Source organism: Myxine glutinosa, chromosome 2 (genome assembly GCF_964187855.1).
Source record: "Myxine glutinosa chromosome 2, kmMyxGlut1.1, whole genome shotgun sequence".
Classification (NCBI taxonomy): Eukaryota; Metazoa; Chordata; class Myxini; order Myxiniformes; family Myxinidae; genus Myxine; species Myxine glutinosa.
The window spans coordinates 24,778,517-24,796,543 of NC_136262.1; the positions used below are offsets into that span (position 1 = coordinate 24,778,517).

Genomic DNA, 18,027 nt, shown 5'->3' on the forward strand with positions numbered 1-18,027 from the left:
GGTGACAAATCTGGACCATGGTTGTGGTGGTAACTGTGTGCATATGTATACCATCATGTACTGTCTTTTCACCAAGTATGGACAAAATCGGTCCATGCGTGTCCGAGATATGGTTGTGGGCGGACGGACGAATGGATGGACGAGACCCAACACAAAAGCCCCCGTTTCGGAATAAGTCCAACGAGGGCTAAAAAAAATTCTGTAGGCAATCCTGTAGCCTTTTAAAATTCTTGTCCTCCATTTGGATTGCTCATTAAACCACGTCTCACTTGCAGCAACTACGTTGTATGTTGTTAAGTCACATCTTAACAACATGCGAAAACGACTGTTTTCTGTAGGCATCGGTTGCAGGGTGTTTCATGTATTAAAAAAAAACAAAAAAAAACCACCGTAACCACCGTAAAACCACCACCGTAAAACCACCGTAAACCACCGTAAAAAAAAAAAAAACCACCGTAACAGGGTGTTACAGGTAAACAGGGTGTTTCATGTATCAGGAATAAATAATCATTAGGCCGTCACCTGTGCAGCAGGAGACGAGCTTTTATTTTGCAATCGTTTCTGTGTGTCTATCCGTGTGTCTGTCTGCGCCGTAGCTTTTTTTTACCATTTGAGCTTTTGTCATCGAATTTTTAACAAAAGTTTTATTATGACAATATGGAGAAGACAAATGAAAAAATTTGTCAAAAGGTCAAAGGTCAGCGTCACCTCAAATCATCAATTTTCATCCGATTGACCTGAAATTTTTAGAATTTGCACGTTGGGTCACATAATTGGTTCACCAATCAAAAGCTAGAAGCTGATTGTTTTTTTTTTAATATCAAAAGGTCGAAGGTCAAAGCTGTATAGAATCATCAATTTTCATTTTGTATATATTTTTTAGCTGTTTTCGTCATGTTTGGCATATGCAAGAATAGGAAGACGTCTGACTACAAAGTGGACGCGGATGGGTTTTGCATTTTCAAATGCTTTCTAGTTTTACTTTTGGTGTTGGGCTAGTGGCTAGGGTGCCGGCTTAGGATCCTAGGATCCTGGGTTCGAATCCCGGTCGATTGCTGAATTAACGCCAGGGGGGTTGACTCAGCCTGTCATCCTTCCGAGGTCGGCTAATTGAGTACCAGTTCACTGGTAATTCCCTGTCTGTCGTTAAAGGCGGCAAAAAGGGTTGGCGTCAGGAAGGGCATCCGGCCGTAAAACATTGCTTCAAAAAGGGGACCGAAAAACAACAACAACCACGGTCCCCGAAAAAAAAAATGGCCTCTAAAGGTGTTTTTTTTTTTCTTTTTCTTCTAGTTTTACTTTTGGTCGTTTTTGAAAACTGAGCAAATGTTTTGGCAGTACGTAGCAGCTGTGTACAGAAGGCAGAAAAGCACAATGCAAGTACACGACAACCTCCGGTTGTCATTAATCTTTGAATTTGAGGACCACCTGCGCTGATAGAAAACAGGGGAGGTTGTGTTCCAAAGATCAGCCTGCAGGGACTTCCTTCTTGCTTTCTTGCTTGATGAGCCACTTCAATAGTAATATTATCCCTTGTGTTCAAAAGCCCTCAGTCCTGTTTTAATGTTTACAAACAGACATGTTGAAATCAAAGGGAGGATAAAAAATTTCCCACAGAGTTGCTGTACGTTCCCTCCAGGCATCATCGGAGTTTGGAAAACGTCTGGGCCCACCAGTGAAAAGTCTGCACACGTGTCCTAGCTTGAAACCGAACCCAGGGTTTTTACAAAGCGTGAGCAATGGATCTATATCTGGATGTGCCTGACCATCAGGCCCCCAGGTGTTGCTTTCCCTTGTTGATTACAAAGCATTCTGAAACTTCTCTTGCGTGGTGTATGTTCCGTGGTGTATGTTCCGTGGTGTATGTATGAGTGTTTGTCTGAGACATGATTTGCATTGCTTGAAGGTGTAGGAGGTCTAAGTCTATTAGGCACAAATTATGCATGATATTGGTTTTGGCTTGAGGAAACATTTATTTATTTGGCGTAAATAACAATGAAACTCGACATATTTTTTGGCTTAAATGCTACGCGTATTCAGCAACGTTGCACCTCTTTATGGCCTTTGTGACTGTTCCTTGTGCCTCGTTAATTTTTAATGGATGTTATGATTTCTCAGTCTTTCAGATACATATGATTATTGTTAAAAAAAACGGCTCATTGTGTTAATTTTTTTGGTGTTTTTTGTTCTTACCTTTCAGCTTGAACTAACATCTTTTATACAAAATCTAAGGCTTATAATGGATGGAGAAGATTGTCATGGGGACCGCAAGGCTACCCCCCTCTCCAGCAGGGAAAATGGCCTTAAAATGCATGTTGTTGTTGTTGTTGTAAGGGTTATAATGGAGCTCCTACTCATACATCACACACTGCACACACACACACACACACACACACACACACACACACACACACACACACACACACAGAGGAGACACAACACAGGACTATTAGATGAGACAAACACAGCCACTGAGTTTGGAGGAAGTGCCCTCACTTCCTGGAGCAGGGTACCATCGACTCCACAACAACAGCGCTGCATTTCTCACCGCATTTCCTGAGGATGAATTTCCTCCTCGGCATCGATGCCAACCTATGGGGATTGTCCATGTTCTTTCCTTGTGTAATGCTGAATATCAAGCAAGGAAGCAGCATGCACTATTTTCAAAGTCTCTGTTCAAACGGCCGACCTCCCCAGACTCGGAGTGGATGCTCGAACCATTACACCAAAGAGTCTGGTGCAGAGCAATGTGCACACAGGTGACAAATTTCACCCATCATGCGGCGTCACACAGCGAATAGGCTCCCATTGGTCATTTCCAAAGTATGACGTCATCGGTACCCGTAAAATTATATGAAAGTTTAACGTCACATGTGGGACCAACTTGATGTTTAAAGCTGATTTGTACAACAAACCGCAGATAATTTGAGCAGGCTACTTGGTGGAAATAGCATTTCTACTCCTAAAAACCGGAAGCCGTCACAGTGACGGCAAAGTACTATTTTTTACCCTTTACAATACCATGTACTTAATAGTATTCTGAGAAAGGGTTTTTGTCAATAAGCTAAAGTATAAACGCCATCAGTCATGTCTATTTGCACTTGTTACCTAAACAACTTCACTATTTGTTTTACTGAAGGGAACATGGAACCCGGTGTGCCTTCTGTGAGCATTCACAGGTGAGCATTACATGTTATACAGCACCTTTTCTGAAGTGTAGGCTATTGTGTTCCAGGCCCGAAACAAATTCCAACTTCCTGCCCTAATGTGCAGGGGCCCAGCCACACCTCAGTGTAATGATTGAATCAACGAACTGAGTTCAAGATTGAATTCTGGTCAAATACGCATTGAATTGATAACCGGATAGGTAACCGACTCATCACTTTTACCTGGTATTCTAATTCCCAAGGTGCCCGCACTGGCCATTCCAAAGTCAGAGCTGTCATTGTCTTCTTCCACACCGGAAGTTCTCATCGAGCGAACGTATGATGTTTTCCCTGCTCAGACGACTTCTGCTTTCAGTTTTTATTCTGACTTGTAGGGAAAATCCTCTCGTAGCTGGAACTCTTGATACTGGGATGATTGAGGCAATTTTTCTGCAAGTGTCATCCAATCTGGCAAAAAAAGAAAAAAATGCTTGTAAGTTGAGAAGATCCATATTCAGAAATGAAGTCCTTGCCGACTCGTAAAGCTTTCCAGCAGGCAAATATCAGGTTTTGGAGCCTTACCTGCTGTGCAGCTATAATAGGGGATGTTGCCTTAATTCTTTTCTTTTATTGGAATATGCCCAACCTGGATACCTTTGAATAGAACATTTTGTGTTCACGAAGAGTTTGGCCTGTAGCATCAATGCAAAGTGCTCATCGCTGTAACAGCATCTCTTCTTGCTTCCGGGGAATTGATTCCAGGCGCCGACTCCTATCGTCTGCTTGTTTTTCTTCTCCAAAATGGTCAAGTCACAACATCGATGGCAGCGTTGGCATATTGTTGTAAATTGCGGTCCTACTGGGTAATGGAAGAGAGGTGCATTTATGAAGAAATATCCTTGCATGTTTTAAAATCCCTTTTTTGGGGGGGGGGGGGGGGGGGGGAATCTACTTTGTCTGAATCTTGTGTGTGTGACCGGATAGATTGTCTGTTCTGAGTCTGGGAGGTCGGTTGTTCGACCACTGGCTGAGTCAAACCAAAGACTGGCTTGTGTGTCTGCTGAGTCTGGGAGGTCTGTCGGAATTTCAAGGCATTTGATGAGCTCTTGAATGTGCAATAGTTAGCTCGAATATGTCATAGGCTATGACATTCCTGTCATCTGCACGTGCCATTCTCATATCCCTGTTGACATGCTGTCATTGATTTTGCAAGAAGGATGCTTCTTCGGGAGCCGGGATGTCCTGAGGATGCGGCGGCCCTGCAATTGATGCCTGCCCCGTTGGTCAAAACATGGGCAGGTAACATTCTCTTTGAAACACAAGGTTGAGTTTCATCATGACGAGGAGCACATATGACACCACGTGGGTTGTTTATTGTATGTTTTTCCATTGGACACACAACTTGAATCAGAATTTTGAAATATATTTAAAATAAATAACTCCAATTTAATGTTTGATGAGACGTACGTCAGGCATTCACGACGACGAGCCAAAATGACTCGCCACGTGTCGAGAAAGTGGTCTTGTGAAAAAGCACATGCGCATGCAATCAAAATCTCTGTTGCCAAGGGAATGAAAGGAGTGGGTGTGGCCATCATCAATAAGCATGCAAGATGGTGACCGAGACAGACTGCCAAATCACTTGCTCATTCAATTACCACTCAGATGAGACATTCTCGCACTCGTTTGGCCTAGCTAGTGATGGCCAACATTTGTAGGAGTATCTGCCCATCACATACCTTTTGCTGATTGTCAAACTGGCGGCTGTTTTAAATCTCTGCCAGTCGATTAGCTTTTTTAAACATTTTCGTATGGATATTAACCCCTGAACCAAGGGGCCAAGAAGCCCAAAACACGTGTGTTAGGATGCTTCCCTCTCCGGAGTGGACTGGTCTATAAAATTGAGAGGTAAACCCTCTTCCTGGTATTGACTGCAGTACAATCCTACGGAGACGTATGGGGTTGAAGCTCTGCTAACCCGATGCCTAATTGGAGGAGCCTCTACAACTGTTTAGACAAATAATAAATAAATAAAAATCAGTGCTTTTATTTAATATGTGTGACTGCTATGTGTGAGAAGCTCATTGGAAGAGGTAGAAATTATTCATAAAATCTGATCATAAACTCTTTACAACCATCTTTCTGATTGGCCAAGGAAAGACCTTGCATGGCCAAAGATGTCCAGTTTGTGTCTGGCACTGGAAGCCAACTTAGATATGTCTTTTTCCTAAGAAAGATCGTTGTTTATAGTAAATCTTAACTCATGTGCCAATCTTTCTTTTTTACTTTGACACGCGAGGTTTCTCTCTCTTCTCCATTGCCAAAGGATGGAATAATATTATTAATTGACGTCATCAATATTACACAAAAACTCAATGGGTGGTTCGTCACCCTCTTCCGAAATAAAATATTCTCCGTCATCTTGAAAAATAACATAATTTTGGTCTGACAGTGTTGCCGTCTAGACTTACACTTTCGACATAACGGGCTTTTCATGTCATTTACCTGCTCTGTGACATAGGTAACTTCATTATTATTTTTCAATGAAGTTACCTGTCATGTTTTGTACTTCATACCTTATGTTGCAACTATGAGTAAGTTACCCATGTCGGAAAACATCCAGTAACCCCCTTCCCGTTTGAAATCCCAAAATCCAGGGTTACATCGAACTTCCACTCTTTTGTTCCTCTTTTTTCCCGTTTGTAGAACTGTCTTCCTGAGGTTATTTGATCCCACTCCTCTAGGTCTAGGGTTGAAGCAGGCGGTGCACCACCACCTAATAGCCTCCCACATCTGCATCTGCAATCTTTTCTACCCCCATTAACCCTTCCCAAACCCAACACTCTCACTTTTGGAGTCAACACATTTTATCGACTAGTCCACTCCAGAGAGGAAACATCCACGGACCCATCCAGCATCACCACTCACTTGCATGTCGCAATGATTTCTTCCCCCCCACCCCCCTCTCTCTCTTTCTCTCTCTCTCTCTGTCTCTCTGTCTCTCTGTCTCTCTGTCTCTCTGTCTCTCTGTCTCTCTCGCTCTCTCGCTCTCTCGCTCTCTCCCTCTCTCCCTCTCGCTCTCTCGCTCTCTCGCTCTCTCGCTCTCTCGCTCTCTCTCCCTCTTGCTCTCTCGCTCTCTCGCTCTCTCGCTCTCTCGCTCTCTCGCTCTCTCGCTCTCTCTCCCTCTCTCCCTCTCTCTTTTTCTCCTCTCTCTTTCATTTGGAGGTCTGGGAAACATAATTATTGGTTTATAATTATACAAAACTAGTCCGTTCATTATCTCGTTTACAATTGGCTTACAAAATTTGATTATAAACATTTAATTGAACGATTTGTCAGATCATGTGGGAAATTTACTGAAATAAGCAAATTTTATACACCATGGTTTCCATCAGGACAAAATAATTTTGCATAGCATCACCCGAAGTATAATCCACACCTTCAAATTATCTTAAAATGAGACGAATGCTCAGCATGTGTTAACGTATTTTAAATACATCAGTCGTTTTTGTTTTTTCCATGGGATTCCATATTTAGCAAAAAAGTGCATTTTTACCTCTTTTGATATTGACTTGTATACAGGGGTTTTAAAGGATGATTTCACCAGATTTGTAGACTTCCTTAGGGTATAGATAGGATCAGCCTTTTTAATGTTCACTCACTAGCACTGCATGCTCCATAATGCGGCATCATCTTCGGGCACGAAACCAGAATGCCGTTTTTCTCCTTAATTATGCTCGCCTAGGAGTTTAGCCATAATGATACAACCCAGAAGCTGCAAATTAAGTATCCTATTGGCTGCTGTAGACAGTATTTTTATAGTATTCAAATTAATAAAGAAGTCCTGTTGGGTTTGCCTGGTAGTGTTCCCATGACTCATGATTTCGGGTTCCTCGGTTCAAGTCCCGTAAACGATGTTTTTCCATCCTCGACGAGTGTTCATGTAATTAATGTATAGATTATACAAACGTCCTTGTCTTGCTTGCGATGTATGTACAAAAGAGAAAAAATGTGTGTGTGTGTGTGTGTGTGTGTGTGTGTGTGTGTGTGTGTGTGTGTGTGTGTGTGTGTGTGTGTGTGTGTGTGTGTGTGTGTGTGTGTGTGTGTGTGTGTGTGTGTGTGAGTGTGTGAGTGACGTGTGTGTGTGTGTACAGGATTATGATGACAGCCTGGGGTAATAGGTCCAGCAGATCGGCCAGGGCAGCGCTGCTGATCGATGACCTGAGCTGAGTGTCCCAAACGAATCAAGATGGTACTATAGCTGCCAGGCGGACAGAGGTTCAGAAGCAAGGTTCAGCTAGGTTGTTCGAATGTGGGATCAATGGGGGGTAGAGAGGTTGATGGGGTGGAGATGATTAAAATTACCTCACCCCTTATAAAGGGAAGATTAGGAGAACAACAACTCCTCCATGAGCCTTAAATCCCGGCAAAACGAGCTATTCATTTATCAATCTCATTCTTTAGGAAAATTACTTGCAGAGTTGATCATTATATCTGGAAATTTGGAAGCAAGTGGAAATAATAATGTCAATAGAATGTCACCTTAGAGGACCAAGAGAAATGTTGTTCCATGACGATTGCAATGAAAATAAGAAAGGGATGTTTTGGCCTCTGGGAGCTGATTTTTCTCCTGTATCGCAGTCGAACGTCTCCCCACTCTGTTCCTGTCATACAGTGATTCATGCTGATTCACCTCCTGAAGTTAATTCCCTAACATATGGTTGAGATATCTGCAGGCAAGCAACTTCCTTCTTCCATGACTCTCTGCGTGAAAATCTAATGATCAGTCGTTGGTCAGAAAATTTTTGTCTTTTGTCCATGTTAGACAAAGATAGTCTGCTGTGTTGTGCTCAGTATGCGCTGGATTTGTGTATTTCAAATAAAATACATCTTATTATCTCCGCCACCAGAGGTGGATGGAGGTTATGTTTTCACCCCTGTCTGTTTGTTACTTGCCGGAAAAAATTCCGGCAAGTATGTTGGTTGGTTGGTTTGTCTGTCTGTCTGTCTGTCTGTTTGTGCACAGTACTACATCTATATCGCCGCCATACTTTACACACATATTTGCCTTGCCCTGGAATACACTGTGCCCAATTTTGGACTCTCTAGGCCCAAGGTCTAGCTCAAGGTCACCCAAAACGTGAAATCAGGGGGGTCGAGTTTTCATTTAAAATATATTTCAAACCACTATAACTCTAAAAGTACAAGAGATATGCATAGTGCATACACTTACTGTTACTGACATATAGGAAGTCACATACGACCTTTCATTTGGCACCATGAACTTTGACCTTGAGTGACCTTGAAAGGTTAAACTGAAGGTCAATAAAAAAGTGCATTCCAGCAAGTCCTCGGTCTCTGACCGATTTCAAGTTTGTTTGTTTGTTTGTGAACAAGATATCTCAAAAAGTTGTGGACGGATTCAGATAAAACTTGACAGAGATGTAGCGTATGTAACAAGGACGATTTGATTCGATTTTGGTGAAGATCCGGATTCGGATCCGGCTACTAGAATTTTTTAAGTGATCCTTCACCATTGGGAGATAGGGCCAAAAACGATACATAGCAGGATATCTCAAAAGGTTGTGGACAGATTTAGATGAAACTTGGTGGACCGGTTGAGTGTCTGACAAGGACAAATATATTCGATTTTGGTGAAGATCTGAATATGGATTCGGATATGAGAATTGTTTAATTTTTAAAGTGATTCTTCACCATTGGGAGATAGGGCCAAAAACTATACATTGCGGGATATCTCAAAGTTATGGATGGATTTGGATGAAACTTGGTGGAAAGGTTGTATGTGTGACAAGGAAGAATCGATTCAATTTTGGTGAAGATCTGAATATGGATTCGGATATGAGAATTATTTATTTTTAAAGTGATTCTTCACCATTGAGTGATATGGCCAACTAGGTGGAGGTATGCTCCCTACTGAGTGCCGTTCTACAGTTTGTATCAAAAAAAAGGTAATCCGAATTCAAGGGGTTAATATGCAAAGGTTATTTAGTTTTGCAATTTACATGTGGTTTACCAATTATGAGGAGATCCTCAGCTTTCCATTGATGCCTTTCATGCATCATTGCTGTCACACATGACCGAGTACATGTTTATTGAAAATGACAAGTTCAAATCGCATTTTTACAAGTTTGGCTAATCGGTGCAAGACAGTTTTAAATGGACGCATTACTTGTCGATTGCCAAGTTGATTATGTAAAATTGTTAAGCTGGTCTGGTAATCGTCGGTTGCGTCATCCTTTTTTTAAGATGGGCATTTAAAATGGGCCTACAGTGTATGGGATTAGAGACAGTCTGAGTCATTGAAAAGATGGTTCAACTTACGACTGAACAGCAGACCTTCGTGGTTACAACCTTTCACCAAACTGGAAGTTTGCAGCGAACTCGTGATGCGTTCAGGGAACTTTTCCCAGAACGAGAGCCTCCAGCAGCCAAAACCATCTGGGCGAATGTTAGAAAATACCAAGAGCATGGCACTAGTCTCAACCGCAGCAAGGAGAATTCTGGTATTCTGGTAGCACTGGGCGATCGGAAATGCACATTGCAGCAGTAAGGCAGCAAGTTTTGGTGCATCCTAGGGATACCAGCACAAGACGAAATGGGACGGGATTGCCTTCGGCAACATTCAACCGAATCACAAGACTGGACCTCCACCAATATTCATATTGGATTCACATCCGGTATCAACTTACGCCAGGGGATTTTGCCAGGATGCTGGTGCTTGCCAGATGGTTGATAGCACGTTGCAGCGCAGATGTCAATTTCCTGCGGTATATCGTTATCGGCGACGAAGCTGCTTTCGCCATGGACGGCAAGGTCAATACCCATAATGTTCTTGAATATGCACCGACAGGACAACCCCCAGAATTTAATTTTGACACCAACATGAATCGACAAAAGTGGACTGTTTGGTTGGGACTTTGTGGAAGTGGTCAGGTGATCGGACCATTTTTCTTTGAAAGGAATGCCAATGGTAACAGGTATCTGCAGATGATCAATGATGAAGTTTTACTGCAGCTGGGGGAGAACTTTGAGCGACAGGTTTGTGGTGTCTTCAGATATCTCTGGTGGGCCCAAGACGGCGCCCCAGCACATCGCCTTATCGCTGTCCGAGATCGACTGAGGGAACTCTTTGGAGACCGAGTCATCGCCCTCAACCATGCAGTGGAATGGCCGCCAAGATCACCTGACCTCACACCATGTGATTATTTCCTTTGGGGACATTTAAAGAACAAGGTGTTCGTAACTCCTCCCCGTGATCTTGACGAATTGCAGGGCCGTATTCGACATGAAGTGGATGCTTTGCGCAATGACCCGGCTATGGTGAGACGAGCAGTTCAGGGCATGCTCCGCCGCTGTGAGCTTTATGTTGAAAGGGGAGGTGGACATGTTTAAGGTGTGGGTGCATAAAGGCCAATCATTCCTGAGAAAAGTTCACATCTGACGTTCATTTTACACCAATTATCCTGATTTGCACGATTAGCCAAACTTGTAAAAATGCGATTTGAACTTGTCATTTTCAATGAACATGTACTTAGTCATGTGTGACAGCAATGATGCATGGAAGGTATCAATGGAAAGCTGAGGATCTCCTTTTAATTAGTAAACCACATGTAAATTGTCAAAATAAATAAACTTTGCATATTAACCCCTTCAATTCGGATTACCTTTTTTTATATACGTACTGTAGTAGTCTGCTGTGTTGCGCTCGGTATGCGCTGGATTTGTGTATTTCAAATAAAATACATCCTTCACAAAATAAGAAGGCCACAACCACATTTGGAGGTCTGGAGTGTCTGACCCGAGTCTGGGAGTTTGGTTGTTCGAATCCTGGCCCGAGTCAAACCAAAGACTGGCTGGACTGTCTGCTCTGAGTCTGGGAGGTCGGTCGTTCGACTCCTGGCCGAGTCATGCCAAGTACTTTAAAGTGGTTTGTGCTGCTTCCTTACTTGACATTCAGCATTAAAAGGATAGAGCACGTACAAACAACTATAGGTTGGCCATCATTGTGCAGACTTAATGGACCTAATGCCCTCCTCCTGTATTGAAGTTCCTTGAAAGGAAACTATTGTTATTAGGTTTACTCTCCATGAAATGGAGAGTAACCTATTATTACTGCTAGAGTTTTTCTTATTATTATTCTTCCACCCTATTTTGCACCTCCGAAAACTTCATAATTAAGTTTCTCAGCAACCGCTGGTCGGATTGACAGGAAATTTTCATCAAATGATCGGCTAGGCTCGTAGAATTTTTTAATGCTAATGATGACGTCATAGGTCACGTGGTATGGGCGCCATCTTGTAAAACACCTTCAACTTTGCCCCTCTGTATCTCCGAAACGGCTCAATGGAAAAATTTGAGGAATGGCTCATTCTAAAGAACTCTGCAATGGGAACAAAAAACATGTGTATTGAGTATATCAAAAATGCTAACGTTAAGAGGTTAGAATTCGTCAAACACAGTTTTTCTCCCCCGAAAATGAGATTTTTTCCCCAGATGCTTAGTAAAAAAAAAAACTCAGAATGCGAAAATGTTCGAAGTCATACGTCACATGGTTCGGCCGCCATCTTGTTTTCCGTGAAAAAACACAAAAAACCCTTTTTCTCCGCAACGGCTGAACGGATCGAGCCCAAACTTGGCATGCATATTCGGATACCCATGACGAACAAAAAATCCGACATCATCCGATGCGATGTCATCCGACACGTGGTTTCAGAGTTATGACGTTTTCAAACTAGAAATGGAATCACCTCCATAATTTGTGGAGATATCGAGTGGAAACTTTAAACAAATGTTCCACATGGGGGGATGTTTCATCGTTACTTGAGACGTTTTGATAAGTCACATGGTTTGGCCGCAATAAATAATGGAAGCTAAATTTAAAAAAGCCTGTAACTCTTGAACCACTGCATGGATCGACTTGAATTTTTAATGCAATGTAGCTCTCATCGGGTGGAACAAGTGTGCAAAATTTCAAGATGATTGGATGTACGGTCGCGAAGCTAAAGTCTTTATTGTTGAAAGAAGAAGAAACACACCAAACTCACCTCCTATGGTATTCATGGAAATCTCCACTCATGGCTTGCGGACTTCCTCTCTGGTCGTAGGCAACGTGTGGCCCTGAATGGATTTCTCTCATCTCCCCTTTCTGTTCTGGCTGGAGTTCCCCAAGGTAGTGTTCTGGGCCCTGTGCTATTTCTGGTCTTCATCAATGATCTCTCCGACTCTCTGGAAAATCCTCTCTTTCTCTTTGCTGATGACTCCACTATCTGCCGCTCCATTCCTCATCCCTCAGATCGGCAGTCTGCAGCCTCCTCACTCTCTGCAGACCTGGACAAAATCACAGACTGGTCAAACAAGTGGAACATGTCTTTCAATCCTGACAAATCTCACACTCTTACAATGTCTCTCCGAAAGGACCGACTGGAAAACCCTCCCATCTACTTTCTCAACAATCCTCTCCAAGAAGTTCTGTCGCTCAAGCTTTTGGGTCTCACTATCTGCCATGATCTTTCTTGGGAAAACCACATTTCCAAGCTGGCCTCCAAAGCCAGTCGCCGACTGGGCATCCTCCGTCGTGCGAAGTCCTTCCTTGGCACACCTGAGCTCCTCACCACATACAAGGCTTTCATCCACAGCTCAATGGAATACTGTTCCCCCCTCTGGGCTGGTGCTCCTGCCTCACACCTTGCTCGGCTTCACGCTGTTGAGGCCAAAGCTTTCAGAATCATTGGAATCTCCTGCGATGAAGTCAACTCCGAGGGCCTTTCAATTATTACCGTCATAATTACCATTAAAATATTCTACAGACCGAGTCCCTCCTATGGTGAAAATTTTTATCTCAATCGGCCCTATTATTGCAGAGAAAATGCTTTTTAAAGGAAATTAAAACTTAAAATGGCAATAGCACTGGGAGACGTGGCCTGGAAGGACAAAATGGTGTGTTTCTTCTTCTTTCAACAATAAAGACTTGTAGCATCGCGACCGTCGACAGTGCTGTCGGCATTAAAAAAAATTTGAAACGTGGCTCATTGTAAAGAACTCCATATGGGAAATAGGTGTTGTGAACAATGACGTCATTGGTGCCATAATTATGACATCATAATTCAACAGGGACAACGCTTTGTCTTATCAGTTTGAAATTTATTGAGCATGATCTATGCAACAATTATTTCGAGAATATAAATTTATGATGTCATCGCTCACGTGGTCTGGCAGCCATATTGGATCAAAAAAAAAAGACGTTCAAAAATAGAAGTTGGCTTATAGTCCGGCAGCTAAGCTAAATATAGCATAACAATTGTGCATTTTGTGAGGAAAGCACCAAATTTGGCACACGAGTAGACAATCATATTATGAAAAGATCTGGATATTGGGCCATCTCAGATTCAGAGATTTGATTTTTGCAAGATTTGCAGATTTTGCAGATTTGCAAGCTGAGATTGCAACACCAGGGACGGCCGACTCCTTGCTGCGAGCTGCCCACGTCACCCGCACAAGAAGAGCTCATCAAATCACTGCAGCGGCACTGCACATCCTGCAACACCGTGCGTATGAACGCCACTGTATGACATATGCTGATGATGCAGAAGACCTGCCTGAGTTCGAAGACTGGTGTCAACAGAGAGGAGAAGACATTCCCAACTTTCAGTACTGGGCAACTGTGCTGGAACTAGAGATGTTGGTACTGGTCTACGTGCGTTCTCTGCGGCAGGCTTCATTCACGATGTACCTTGATGCCCTGACGGAACTGGTCCCATGGTTCCATGCCTTAGACCACACACACTATGCCAGGTGGTTTCCTGTTCATCTGAGGGACATGGTTGCACTCCCAATGAAGCACCCAGATGTAGCCAGAGAATTCAGGGCTGGCAACTTCACTGTACAGAAGACGAAGAAGGTGTTCTCTTCGATCCCAATCGACCAGGCGCATGAACAGAATAACGCCTGCATCAAAGGAGATGGTGGAGCAGTCGGCCTCACTGACAACCCAAGTGCCCTGCGGCGTTGGATGATTGCCGGGCCAGAAGTTGCCAGGGCCATAGAAGAGTTCCAAGATGGCCATCAACACTGGGGGAGGCAAGAGGACACACGTCATCACGACCAGACACCAAGTGTGCAGACCTCTTTCGCCAAGGATGTCCGCGCCCTTGTCAGCGTCATAGAAGAGCTTGGCAACCCCTTTGAGGAAGAGAGCATGGACTTGGTTGTCCTTGACACAAAGGAAATTGCAGGTCCTGCTGCAGTTGAGACTGTCAGGAATGTGAAGAAGATTGGCCAAGAGCAGTTCCAGGCTTTCGCCAGAGAATGCCTGGTGGAAAGGACCAAGCCAATTGATGATGCAATTTGTCGGAACAAGCTGAAGGTGTCATTTTGGAAAATGGCTGCCACAGCCATCAGGGGCTGAATTTGAGATGGCCCAATATCCAAATCCAATTGGACAGGCGAAGGCGAAAGCAAGCCGTCCACTGAGTGGACAATCCAGAGCATGCATTTGTGCCGGTGTCGGCGATCGTTGTTCATATACGCACTCTTCATTCTCATCTTTCTTCCTAACTCTTACTCGGACAAGCAAATCCCCTATGTCATCCATAATGGTACACTCTATCCATACACCACATCCTCCCTTCCGTGGATGTTCCACGGGTTTCGGCGTCTATATAATAATAGCGTAAGGACTCGACTTTGTTATCCCTTTTACGCCGCACCCAGTGACCCGATGCCCACGGCACTAATGGATTTACAATCTACGAACCGCGCTCTTTGTTTATTACGTACAGCCATACTCGAAAAATCTGAATTAGCCGACGTTGGGGCCCAAAATCATCCGATTAACTGCCGATACGACGCCATCTTACGACGCCATCGTATTGGCGTCTGCTGGGCGAAGGCGAAGCAAGCCGTCCGCTGATTGGACAGGCGAAGGCGAAAGCAAGCCGTCCACTGAGTGGACAATTCAGAGCATGCATTTGTGCCGGTGTCGGCAATCGTTGTTCATATACGCACTCTTCATTCTCATCTTTCTTCCTAACTCTTACTCGGACAAGCAAATCCCCTATGCCATCCATAATGGTACACACTATCCATACACCACATCCTCCCTTCCGTGGATCCATACACCACATCCTCCCTTCCGTGGATGTTCCACGGGTTTCGGCTAGTTGTCATTAAATCCCTTATTTTTGCGTTTCACTCTTGTATTGTGAATTTTCCTTGTCCTGTGTTTATTTATTTGTGGGTTCGGCCCCATCGCATCCATCCATTGCACAATTTGTGAGTTCATTGATTGCATGTCAAATTTTTATTTATTTGTCTTCCAAGGTCTACTGTCGGGTGAAACTGCCGAGTGACAAAGAGAAAGTGTGCAATATAGAAGTCACAAATGAAACGACGGTTCAGGTTCACTCGCCGAAGGCGGATTTCAAGGAGGTGAGTTGAGAGGCTGCTTCCTCTCATTCCAAACAGAGTGGCACATGTTGTTTCGTGTATGTGTGTGTGTTGCATACACGTATCTGTGTGTTGCACACACAAACAATGTCGCGGGCGCGGCCCTCCTGTGTGACGTCTCCGTCGGCCGGCCTCGCCCCATCGTGCCCGCTGGCTGGCAGCGCCCGGTTTTCAACGCCATCCACGGCCTGTCCCACCCGGGCACGAAGGCCTCCCAGAAGCTCGTCGCGGCGAAGTTCGTCTGGCATGGCCTCAGGAAGGACGTCCGCGACTGGGCCAGGGCGTGCCTCGCGTGCCAGCGCGCAAAGGTCCACCGCCACACCCAGGCCCCGTTGGCCCCGTTTACGGTGCCTGAGCATCGGTTCGACCACGTCCACGTCGACTTGGTGGGACCTCTGCACCCCTCACGGGGGTTCACCCACCTCCTCACCATGGTGGACCGCACCACACGGTGGCCGGAGGCCGTGCTATTGGCGGCGACGTCTGCGGCTGATGTGGCGCAAGCCTTCATCGCCACTTGGGTTGCCCGGTTCGGTGCCCCCTCGGACATCTCGTCCGACCGCAGCCCCCAGTTCACCTCGGAGCTCTGGGGCGCAAGGGCTCGGCGTCAAACTGCACCGCACCACGGCCTACCACCCCCAGGCCAATGGCCTGTGCGAGCGCTTTCATCGCTCGATGAAGGCCGCGCTCCGGGCCAGCCTCCGCGACGGCAGCTGGGCCGACAGGCTCCCCTGGGTCCTGCTGGGCCTCAGGACGGCGCCCAAGGACGACCTGCGCGCGTCCTCGGCGGAGCTGGTCTTCGGGCAACCACTGCGGGTACCGGGCGAATTTATCCCCGACTCCAAGCCTCCTGGGTCCGCGGCACAACAGCGCTCCACCCTGCAGGAGACCGCCTGGAGGTTCGCCCCGGTGCCGAAGGCACACCACGGTTGCCCGTCCTCCCACGTCGCCCCGGAGCTTCGCACGGCGGAGTACGTCTTCGTCCGGCACGACGCCCACCGGGCAATGCTACGGCCCCCGTACGACGGGCCCTTCCGCGTGCTGGAGACCGGGGACAAATATTTCACCGTCGACATCGGCGGTGCCCCGGATCGTATCTCAGTGGACCGCCTCAAGCCGGCCACCTCGATCTCGACCACCTCCCGCAAGCAGCTCTGCCTCCGCGTCGAGGCCGCCCCCAGGCGGTCAGAACCCCGGCACCCCCCAGCCCCGGCACCCCCCAGCCCTGCACGCATCGCCAGGGGGCGTTTCGGCCGGGTCATCCGGCTTCCCCGCAAGCTCACCCTTCAGGTGCGCGGGAATTCTGGGGGGGCGCGTGTGGCGGGCACAAGGGACAATAATCCCGCGCACCAGTGGGTGGCGCGAGCGTCCAGGCGGGGAACTGAAACGCATGCCCCGCCTTTCGTCCGATCGGCTACGCCCGGGGGCAAGGCGTGGCCTCGGGACATATATGCGGGCTCTAAGCTCGAGCCCGCCCAGACTGGAGTGCGAGCTCTGAATAAAGACTCTTGTTGTATCAACGTGTTGTGGCCAACCTCTCTGGCAATCGAGTCGTGTGTGCACAGCACCACAAAATGATGTTAATTTCACAACAAGTCAACATCCCATATTCAACTTTATTTAAATTGTAAACCTCAAACATAGTTTCTCCATCTAAAGCAAGCGCCGTTCACTCCAAATACCGTCCAATAGTAATTCCAAGGCACTCCATCCTCGGAGTAGTCACGGAATCATTTACATCGGAATCGACGTCGATTCGAAGTATTGTACACCGCTCCTTTCCTATGCCATCTCCAGGCATTGCAAATCGTCATTGCTGGGCACCGAAGGGGGCTCGGCAGTGACGCACGCTGAAAGAGAGTACTCAGTTTTCACTCTGGTTTCTTTCTTGTTTTCTTGTTGTACACCGCTCCTTTCCTATGCCATCTCCAGGCATTGCAAATCGGCATTGCCGGGCACCAAAGGGGGCTCGGCAGTGACGTACGCTGAAAGAGAGTACTCAGTTTTCACTCTGGTTTCTTGTTTTCTTGTTTTCTTGTTTGTTTTCTTTCTTGTTTTCTTTCTTGTTTGTCCGGACGATATCTCAGCCATCCTTTGAGCTAGGAAGCTGAAATTTCGGCACAAGAGTGAGCAAGTCCTTTCTCAAAAACGCTATTATTTTTTTTTGATTAATCAATAAATTGAGGAGTTATTTAATTATTAGCGATTAATTAAGTACTTATTTAATTAATCAAATTTCCTTTCTCTTCTGACCATTAACTCAGGCACCTTTTGAGTTAGCAAGCTGATATTTGGACATGCCAATGACCAGGTGATTTGGCTGCAAAGGATATTTTTGATTTATTAATTAATCAATTAATCGATTAATTATTTAATTATTCGATTAATGACAAAAAAAAAAATTTTTTTAAAGTTA

General features: G+C 45.3%; 1 protein-coding gene across 2 annotated transcripts in view; it reads left to right on the plus strand.

Moving 5' to 3' along the window:
* LOC137421982 (uncharacterized) overlaps positions 1-18,027 on the plus strand; it is a 164,583-nt gene that overhangs the window by 49,006 nt on the left and 97,550 nt on the right. The window contains exon 1 of one of the 2 annotated variants that reach the window (XM_068108620.2): positions 2,320-2,759. The exons of the other annotated variant lie outside the window; for it this stretch is intronic. The gene's annotated coding sequence lies outside the window, so the exon portion shown is untranslated. Of the gene's footprint in view, positions 1-2,319; positions 2,760-18,027 lie in introns of those variants that run through there. 2 annotated transcript variants of the gene reach the window in all.